The following is an 11,899-nucleotide window of genomic DNA, read 5'->3' on the forward strand; positions in this document are numbered from 1 at the left end:
ACGATATCAGTTTAGTTGGAATTTTTGCTACATGGAAAAATTGTAGTAAAAAGCAGGTTTTGTTACGGGCTTTTTAGGGTAACAAAAAAGTTGGTAGCAAAAAGCATATTTTCTTATAGTGTGATGAGGAGCATAAAAGGATGTTGGACGTCCCCTATGTTTCGTCCATAGATAGCATTCAATAGTCTGCGTAGTTTAGCAGGCCTGACGTTGGTTACGCCTTCAGTTGATGACCAGATATCTAGAGTTTACCCGGGCGACATACTGGAGTGCAGTCAAGACAATATTTAAAGTACCTAAAAAGGCGTAACGATATGTTCCTAGTCTATGGTGGTGGAGAGTTGATACCGAAAGGTTATAGCGATGCTACCTTCCAATCTAATGACGATGATGCCAAATCACAGTTAGGATTTGTATTCAAGCTTAGCGGTGGTGTGGTGGCATGGATGAGTTCCAAGCAAGATACCAAACTGATTCCAGCATGAAAACAGAATGCATAGTAGCTTCAAAAGTAGCTAACAAGGCGGTTTGGATGAAAAACTACATTCAAGAATTAGGTGTACTGCTTAGCATTGCCGAACTAGTAGTTATCTTATGTGATAAACATATTCTTAGATGATACCATCTGCTTAGAGTGATGGTAGGTAGAGGTGACGTATGGATGGACTGATTCAACTTAGTAGAAAATACAACAAATCCGCTGACCAAGCTCGTGTCACCGATCTCTCATGCACAACATCTTGTGAAGATGGGTTTGGTGCAGATGAGTGATTGACTTTAGGTCAAGTGGGAGATTGTTAGAATAAGTGACTAGAAAGCTAATTAGATTGCGCTTTTCTAATCTATTTTTGACAAATTTGATGTAATATAATATATATTATTTGAATAAAAGTAGTATTCAATCTATGAGATGATTCTTTGTTGTGTTTACTAAATTATGTTAATGATTTCTTAATTGCACAACAAAGTCGTAGACCAAAGGGATAAGTCGAATAAGTTGGGTTGCGCATTGGATGGTAACCATGAAACCAACTTCTGTGAATTGGTCTGAGACATTCCAAGTTGATGACCTCGAGACAGGACATCAAGTGTCCTACAGAGACTTGCATTAAGTGTTACAGTCTTGTTTCGTCGATAGGAAACGTACGTTGTGTATGCAATACTTACTGGATTTATTGGCAAGGTCGTATATTGACTGAGCTGACTCACAGAAATTGTCATATGGAAGTCTCTTAAAGCTTTGTAGATATGACTAACATTCTTGGCTTCGATAGTACATTAGTTCTCGGACTCGAGGAACCATGACAATCACATGCACATAATGGTTGTAGCTTGGATTTGGCAAGCAATGTCTATCTCACGACATACAATCATTATAAATCTTATCTAGTGCAGTCAGAATGTGTAGTGAGGACCTAAGTTCGAAGAGACAATCCGTCCCATATCAGTATCATGACAATGGTATCTCCTGTACGTTCTGAGACACGTTTTTCCCTGAGAATCTGTGACCACAAATAGGTTTTCCCTTGACAATGCAATTGGGTAACAAGAGGTCTCAAGTTATTGAGTATAGATGCCAAGTCCAAAATTGGAATCGACGTCCAATTCCATGCGCTAAACTAATACCAGGAGACGGTCATGGAATGACCTTACTCTCTGAGTTGCCTAAATGTTAATCATTATTCACCTAGCCCTAGTACCATGAATTGTTGCTAGATGACCACCCATAGTGACGGGCTATTTCTAATTATGGGGTGATCGAAAATAATTAATTAAATTAGATTTAATTAGTTGTGTTGGGAACATACTCAAGTCTAGTTGAGGTGAACTCAAAAAGTCACACTGTAATCACGGCACTATGATGGAATTAATTTAGAATTTTTTCTGGAAGGTAGAGATTAACTTATCTGCAAAATTAATTTCTTAGAGAGAATAAATAATTGAATAATTTATATAAAAATCTATGGGTTGGATTTTTTCAAAGATTAATTAATTTGATTAACTAGCTTTGGGTTTTAAGCCTCCTAAATTAATTGATTTAATTTAGTTGGGTTTAATTTAATTTCTGAATTGATTTATTAATTAAATGAGAGAACGGACTTGGGTCTTTTCATTTGATTAAAGAACTTAAAGTAATAAACTTAAAATTAAAATGGATTTAATTTAGGTCCACTGGGCATGAGCTTGATTTCATGGAGCCTAGTCCACTTTATACCAAGCTCATGACCTGATTTGACCTGATATAGGTCAAATGACATGTTGGTTGATTATAGGAGAGGCTATGCACGAAATTTGGGACTTGAAAGGCTGAAACTTTAGGTTAGGGTTTGTGAAAAGAGCAGTTGGAAAAGCTACGTCTTTCTAGAAGTTTTTTGGCTAAGTCAAAAACACTATCTCTCACCCACAATACACACATGTTTTTGACCTCTCTTTCTCAAAAATCAGCCATTCTCTCATATCTCTCCATACTTATTCCTTTGGTTCATCTAATCAAAGAAGGAACGAAATAAATCGAAGCCATTAACTCATAACATGTTCTTCATTTTTGCCTTTCCTTTCCTAATCGTGCTAGTTTTTATAGGAAGGACTCCTTAGTGATTATAATGACTGATTTAGAGGATTTCAAGGTTGAAACCTCGTGGACAAATATCGGGTTGTCAACGGAGAAACAGTTGTAGCCTGTTCAAGAAAACGATGAGGGTAAAGTTTACTTTTTTCCTATTAGCCCCTCTTGCTTTTTTATTTTTTGTGTAATTCTTGGCCTATGTTTATTTTATGTACACCAAGCGCCTAAGAAAGATCAAGGATACTACCCTTGATTGTGTACTAATATGCTTTAATTCGATTTATTTCAATTTTTTGCACTTCTATTGCGCTTCCTGAGTTGATCCACTTCCTTCAGCATGCGCGCATGGGGCCACACACTGCCTGTGAGGAGATGCGCGTAGGCGCCCTTATGCAGGCGTTGGCCTGCACGCGGCCAACTAACTGTTTTGGTCCATTTTTCCCCCCAAAAAATTAGAGTTTTTAATTTTTTTTTTTTTTGCAATTTCTGAAAATTATGATTTTGGCTAATTTAATTTTGGTTAAATTGGATTTTTTTAAAAATTAAATTTGCCTAAGATTAATTTAAAAATCATTTCCAAATTAAAAAAAAATATAAATTGGATGTACGAGGAGTAATCTATTGTTTAATTGCAGTATTAAATATGTACTTTTCTAGAAATAATTGTGTTATGATAGTAGATATCATTTTTATAATGCAAGGTATGTGTTATATGCGATGCATGTTTATTTTAGAAATAAATGTGTTATATTTGTTAATTGGATTTATAATGGAGATGGTCACAAAGCCCATGGCTTATGTGTATTGTTTTAATTTATGTTAGGTGGGGCCTGCGAACCTCTTATTTTATCTCTCGTTTTTAACCTTAAAATAATAAAGCTTCCTTCTCTTTGTACTCCTCCCAACTTTTGATTGGAATTTCTTATTTAATAATAAAGTAATGAGAGTAGATAGTAGGTGAGGGTTTTTTTTTATTTTTTGTAAATAAATATAGAGAAGACAAGCCGAAGGTGATGAAAGCCCATGGAGGAGGCTATTGAATGACCCACAGAGGATCTAAAGTGAAGAGGCGTGATGGAGCCTACGATCGAGAGCCCAAGAGAATAAAGAGGAGATACAAGGTGCATTAGGTTGACAATGGCTTAAATTCTTGTAATAGTGTAGGCCTACACTATACTGACGATTAATCCACTGCAGGCTCAATGGGTTGTATAGGATTGGGCTTGTGATCATCCAATAAGGGTGTGCTAGGCTTTTATATTTTATGTGTGATGCATCTATTTATTATGAAAAACTGCATCCATTGGATGGATGTGGTGCCTAGCATGGTCGAGCTAGTAGTTGCCTTGGAGGCAGATGACTAGGTTACGGCGAAAGCATTTCGACCCAAGATATCATCATAGGATCTATGAAAATTTCTTAGATAACCACCATCTATAAGTAGCTATTGGTAGTAAAAGCTAATAGACGGTTGGACCGTGTTACTTTGGCAAAAAATTCAAAAAGAGAGGAAAACTTCATGGCTCATGACTACACCAAGAGAGAGGGAGAGGCAAAAATAAGATTAGGAGAGAGTTTTGTGAGATAGTGTTATAGTGTTCAGAAGATCTAGTCTTTTAAACTTTCACACAGACCTCCACAAAAGAGGCACTACTTGTGGATAATAAACCTATTTGGCCAAGTGGGACTGTTATAGAGATCCTGCTTGACCACTCCTCTTTCCAAAAAGGGTGCCCTAGACTTGGTTTGATCCAAATCTGATTACGATTTGAATATTTGAATCTGGCCTCTTTTAATCTATCCAACAAATTAGTCGAACCGAATAATAATCTATTGAGTTTATTATTTAATCCAATTTAATCAAGTCCAAATAATTAATTAGTCCAACTAATTAATTTAAGCCCATCTGCACTAGTTAATGAATCTGATCCATTTATTAGATAAGCCATCTACTAATTTATTAATGAATTCAATCCACTAGTTATTTATCTCCAACCTATTTTAAATTAATCCAGTTAATTTAAAAGGTGAAACCCATAATTTAATTAATCCAATCAATTAAATTCTTGGACTATCCATCCAATGGACTATCCCAAATAAATGATCCAATCAATTATCTCTCTCCCTGAATTAATTTAATTCAATTAAATTAATTCGCATCTTTTTGGAATCAGTTCAAAATTAATTCCATCACATCTAGAATTTTTTATGCGTGACCCTTTAAATTTACCCTCAGCTAGACTTGGACTTATGACTAACGAACTAATTAAATCTTAGTTAATTCATTATTTTCGGTTATTCCATAATAAAAAATGACATTGACCATGGGTGGTCATGTAGCCACGATCCATGATACTAGAGGCTAGGTGAATGTTAGTATGAATATTAGGATCCGAGTCTTATACGGGTATGGTCCTACTGTCAACCGTCTCTCAAACTTAGTTTAGGGCATGGAATTGGGTGTGGGTTCCCATCCTTGTCTAAGCAACTATGTTTCATACTCAAGATGTGTTTACACTATTGATCCAATCTAGAGAACCCATCCCTTTGGCCAAAAACTAGTTGAGGGTGAACCTATAGAGTCATACAAAGCACCACTCAAGGAAGTAATAAAATTAATTATGAATTAGTTCTATAAGAAATGTAGTAATTTTAAGAGTTTAAATTAATTCAAGAGATTAGATGATGTGATCATTTAAATGGGAGTACCCATGTGATGGGAAGCCCAAGATTTGATTAATGAGATTAATTAAATTTGAGTTAGGTCTAATTAATTTGATAAGATCAATTTTATGTGAACAGGATGAATTAATTAATAGGATCAATTAATTAGAGTTTTTAATTTGGCAACTTAATGAGATTAAATTAACTGGGTTAGGCTCAATTATTCGATGGATTAATTAACTGGGCTATAGGCTAGGATTTATTTGATAAGATCAAATAAATTCTATTTGGACTTTCAAGAATTGATTGTATTAATTTTACGGAAGCCCAAGCCTATGGGTTTAATTTATTTTAGAATTAAACCCAATAAGATTATATTTATGCAGCCCTAGCTTGAATATATATATTTATATGTGATATACGTATATATCTGAGGTTGTAAAGATGAGGGACTTATTGCTTGAGTACTTATGATACTAGTAGGTAGTGTACTATGGGGGCACACATTGTACCTATTTTTTACTGACATGCAGTGTATACATGTATACACACCAGTACATAAGATGTCTCTTGTGTGTGTATAATGTATCGGCTTGTGTATATGTCATTGTGTATATGACACAAAAGACAATACTTCTCGCACACTTATCATCTTGACAACTTTCTTCTCCTTATTCTCTCCATTCTTGTTCTTCTTGAACTAGCTTTAAGTTAGAGCAAGGTCCTCTTAAGTTTGATATACTAAGTTAATAGTATAATCAAGTTTCTTATACTAGATACATTTTACCTCTATCAAGGTCTGGTGTAGACCACCTTGTGTTATAGTGTGTGTTTAATGTAGAGGCCTTGTTAGTCTTTATGTGAGCACACGGTTAGAGGAGAAAAGTTTGAAAAAAGTCTTCAAATCAAAAAGGTAAAAGACTTAAATATGCTTATTATAAGTTTAAGATTTAAATATCCTTATTTTCATACTTCCATCGCGTTCTTGCCAAGTCCAGGTCATAGCGATTCTTTCAGGATTAATGGACCGATGACCCAATATGCATCTATATTTGAGATATAGTTTGAGTCTTCCAAATACATATTGGGATAAGGACTCCTCTCAGATAAACCCTATCCGGGATAGGGTTTTTAGTCTTCCAATTATGTATTGGGATATGAACTCCTCTTAGGGATAGGGTTGTGTACACCTATAAATACGAAACATGGTTGTAATTAAAGGCATACAACACAGACAAATTTGATACATAATAAGTTGATCACAATAATCTCTCCCTCCCTCTCTCCCTCTCGCTCTTTTTCTCTCTACATTCTTCCTTAAAGCATCACCATAGACTCCTTGGATTTGAAGCGTGTAAATGAGTGGGTTACTCTAGTAGTAATCCACCAAGGCGAGTAAGGATGTTCGTGGTTGGCACAAGATCTGGAGCAAGATTCAATGTGAGGTGACCTCGCATCAACGAGAAAGATAATGTGTTCATGATCTCTAACAAGCATAGGCTTGTAGACGAGGCTAATTCGTATGCATGGATCGACATGCTTAGTCTACTTAAGGGTAATTTGATCCACAATTATGTGCCTATAAGATTAACATCTGCATGCACATAATCATTTGATTATATGCAAGATTTATTTGTGAGATAATATATGAGTTATCGATTATTATTTTCCAACAGGAGCAATAGCGCAAGCCAAATGATAGAGATCTCATCACCGATCCAATTATATTCTTATACGCTAACATTTTCTCAGAAAGATGGTAGGTAAGTGATGTTCCTATGTCATAGATCAATCATGCACAACACCTTGGGAAGATGAATTTGAGGGATGAGTGATTGCCTTTAGGTCAAGTCGGAGCTTGTTAGAATAGCCGACCATAAATTCAATTAGATTGGAGTTTTGTGTAATCTATTTGTCAAATTTAATGTAATGTAATATTGTTTTGAATAAAAAGTAAATATTCATTTGAATCTATTGTAATTTGTTGTGTTTACTTCCTTATGTTAAAATTATCTTAGTTTATGTGAATTGGTCTAAAGTGTCCAAATCGAGCACCTCGAGATAGAGCATCAAGTGTCTTATAGAGATTTTATTTAACTAATCAGCTATGTTGGACACTAAAACCCAAGTCTAGTTGAAGGTGAACCTAAAGAGTCACACACAAATCACCGAGCAAGAAAAGAAAATTAATTGGAATTAATTTCGGAACGTGTGAATATTTGAACTATTTATATGTGGGATGATTCATTGGATGGATCGCTCAAGATCAAATTAATTAGGCTTAGCTTAATTAATAAATTTGATTTATTAATTAGAGATGTTTTGAGGTTATGTCTTTAATTGAATTAAATGACATTGAGCTTAATATAGTCTAGATTTTATTAAATTAAATGTAATTAAATTCATTGGGCCTTGGATTTAACTTAATTAAATGAAACTCTATCCATTAAATTAAGGCCCATTGGCTATAGGGTTGACTTTCATTGTTGGAAACTAGAGTTGAGCAAGTTGCAATTATAAAAACTGCAACTTGGATATATATTATTCCTTCTATATGGTATGATTGGATCGTACTATGTAGAGAGAGCTTACGTTATAAGATTGAGTGGGATGTATTTAGATAAATTTCCACTTTCTTATACAAATCATATATATGTATCATATACATCATAACACACAACTCCAACCCCAGTACCACAAGGATTAGGCTGCCCATTCTCTCCCTCTACTCCACAAATTCTCTAACTCTCTCTGATCTAGTATCAAGTGTAGAGATATTGAGAATTATGATAAAAGCGAATACACTAATTCATAGTTTGATTCTCTTGATCATTTCAAAAGAAAAACTGGCTTTGATTTCCTCTAGCAAGGAGGTGAAATTTATCTCCTCTGGGTGTGGTGTGGATAATCTTTATAGGACTTCTTCTTTAGAGTCTAAGGTGAAGGGGTCGAATACGATTTGTTGGTTGAAGCTAAAACAAAAAGAGGTAATTTTCATTTTTACATAACATATCTTTTTGTTCGTTTATCTATAGCCTAGTATGTATGGATTTGTCATTTTATTTCAATTCAAATACTATATTGATTGTCTGGGAACATCAAGGGTACACCCTATGGTTGGATCAAGTTTATTTTATTTGCACATTTATCTCTTTGTTCACACTTCCGCTGCACGTTCTTGGGCTGATCACTCCCTTCAAAAACTAACTATGACAATTGGTTGAGATACGTGAGTATAGTCCTCGATTTCGAGAACTAGTGTAACACCGCCTTCGCTACAAGGGCTATATCTACCCTAACTATCATACTTATAGTAATCCCTGTGTTCATATGTATACATTTGCACATAACCATCTAATCAATTTGCATACGTAATCCCAACACGTCATAATAGGTATTATCAACCCACAACATTATATATAAATATACATATCACACACCACAAAGTGATTCGTCATAAGTAATCCGTACGCTTATATTCTCTCTGAAAATGTGATTGTACTCTAACTGACAAAGAGGAGAAAACTACATACTGGCCCGACCTGCCTAAGTATAGCGCGTAGACCTACTCCTCAACAGTCAGACACCTCAAAGTATATTCCTGAATGAAAATGTCAGCAGAGGGATGAGTCTGCCACTCAATAAGCAAATAACCAGCCCTATCTATATATGTATACCAGATATAACCTCAAACAAGATAAATAGGCAAGATGCATAGAATATATAGTCAATTTACTTCCACATAATCATCTTTATTACACCACATAGCTATCTCGCAATAAGATAATCAAATTAAACTTCTCTTTTCCTAGTTTGCTTACCAGAAGGTGATATTGTGTTTTTCCCGTCAACTCAATCTCACTGTTATATAAGTTCAAGTGAATTCCCTTGACAACCGGCTCATCAATCTCATTTCGCATCATAGCTCTTTTATATCGCAGCGTCGCTCTTTTCATATCACATCTTTTTCATATCGCATCAAAGCTTTTTTCATTTTATTTCTTTCTCATATCGCATCAAAGCTCTTTTCATTTCATTTTGCCTTATAGGCTTTTCAACACATCAAGGGGTATTCACGCCACAATTATATCCAATTTCCACCACTCCCTCATTTTCACATATCACATTCTTGTAAGCAACTAGTAACGTAAAACAATATATCAACATATTCTTATTTGCAGATATCCACAATACATCAAACAACAAACATAATATTTCAATGCATTTCCTCATTCCACGTACATAATACCGTCAATCAAATCAAATCATCCATCACTCACATACTTTCAGATAAATTATTGTCAGCATAAACCATAAATTCATATAACAGTAAAACCACAAATAAAGGGGACATATATAGATAATACTAATTATTTACTTACCTCGACCTTGCAATGCTTTTATCTATCCAATAGGTAGTGGTTCGGTCTTTTCACTTTACCCCCGTATCCTATAATGAGTTATACCACCACATACGGTTAATATATCGAGAATATCAAATTTCTTTTAAATACAATACTAAATATTATTCATACAATATCTAATAATTCTTTAATATTCCACTTATATCGAAGTACAAATCTTCGTTTTTCCTCTTTATGAACATACCATTTATTAGATATAATTCTCAAAATATTTCTATGAATTTTCTATCAATCTCTCGCTATTATACACTTTAATTACATACAATACGTAGAATTGCATATTTGGTTGACAATTCCGATGGAATTGTATAAATTAGCTATAGTAATATTCAAATCTAATAAATTTAATAATCTACTAACCAACGATATTATTTTTATATCCGATTTGGTATTTAATCCGACACTATTTTAAGTAGCCAAACTCATAAAATATTCCGATTAAATAGTACATTGCTCAATATAAATAATATTTAATAAACGAACTAAATAATAATATAATTATATAAATTAATAAAAATTAAAATAAGAACTTTACCTTCTGCAGCGAGCTATCGAACAGATATGAAAATTGCACAATTTGATAAATATCAAATTGTGAGTAATTGAACTCCCATATATATATATATGTAAGGGTGGAGCGGTGGATGGTGGCCCACCTCCAAATCCTTTTCTCCCCTTAATTCATTCATATATCTATATATATATATATATATGTACATATATTATTTATATATATATAATTTAGTAATATATATTATATGTTATTATTATTATTATTATTATTATTATTTTATTTAATTAAATTTTTATCAAAATACCCATCATGTCCCTCCTAAATTTCTTTAATTAATATAAGTTATCCCAAATATTATAACGAACTCAAATTTAATCCGTTCAAGTTTTATTATATTCCAATTATGACCTATAATTTATTTACTAATCACTAAATTTCATAAAAAAATATCAATTAATCTCCCAATTAGATATTATAATCTTTGGGGCGTCACAACCAGACCTATGTTTGGATAGGTCTCTTCTTTGAACTTTGTCGGAGGACCACACTCGAAGAATACTTGATGTTGAATAAGCAGCATAAAGACAAGAGAAAAGTTCGAAACTTCATACTGGCTTGGATGACTAACGAGATTCAGAAACAGTACAACAAGCATGATGGTGTCAAGTCGATAATGCTCCACATGAAATATATTTTATGCAATACTGAACGATGTTTTAATGTCACATCAAATGTCCACAAATTGTCATTACATCCGTTGGAACTTTTTGCTACATGGTCAAGTCGTTTGACTTGAAGAACATTGAAGCCACCTACCAACTATTGGTGGACAAAATATTTTGCCCCCAGTTTAGAAGAAATGTAGAAGTATATGTAGATGACATGTTTGTAAAAAGCAAAGAAACCTAGGATCATGTGGCAAACTTGGAGGAGACATTCGTCGTTTTAAGAAAATACGTTGAAGCTCAACCCAAGAAAGTGGGCGTTTGGAGTGAAAGGAGTGCGCTTCCTGGATTTCATGGTTACCCAAAGAGGAATATAGGCTAACCCCTCAAGATCAAAGTCATTCTAAACGTGAAGGCACCCTTCAACATCAAGGAGGTGCAAAGACTGACAGGGAGGGGTAGCTGCACTTAACCGATTCATCTATAAATCGGCAGAAAAGTGTCTACCATTCTTCAAGGTTCTTCGAAAGGTAAAAGACTTCAAATGGGATGACTCCTGGAAACAAGCTAAGCCTGTAGAGTTGGTTGCATATAGATTGGTAGTTATGAAGCCACCTTCTAAGGGTTGGCCTCGAATGTTCCAAGTTAAAGACCTCAAGAAAGAGTATCAAGATTTGGAGAGATTTGCGCTAAGTATTGTAGTGTCGTGTTTCATCGACTGAAAATGTAGGTAGTCTATGCAATTTTAGTGGGTTAGGTGGCAAGGTAGTCGATTGACTAAACTGACTCATGGGAATCATCTTATGGAATTATTGAGGTTTTGGTCGAAATGAATAGGATTCCTAGTTTGATAATACAAGATTAGTCCTTAGACCTAAAACGTGAAAATATACAATTTTGTCGTTATTTTTCTATTTTGTGTTGATTATCCTTTGCCACATTATAATGCATGTTTCGTCTGTATGGTTTTTGAGTTTTATTTGCACCAAATACCTGAGAATAATCAAAGGGTACACCCCTTTGATCCGATTTTATTCTGTTTATCGTATTAAATTAATATTATTTC

Source organism: Sesamum indicum, unplaced genomic scaffold, assembly GCF_000512975.1.
Source record: "Sesamum indicum cultivar Zhongzhi No. 13 unplaced genomic scaffold, S_indicum_v1.0 scaffold00119, whole genome shotgun sequence".
Classification (NCBI taxonomy): Eukaryota; Viridiplantae; Streptophyta; class Magnoliopsida; order Lamiales; family Pedaliaceae; genus Sesamum; species Sesamum indicum.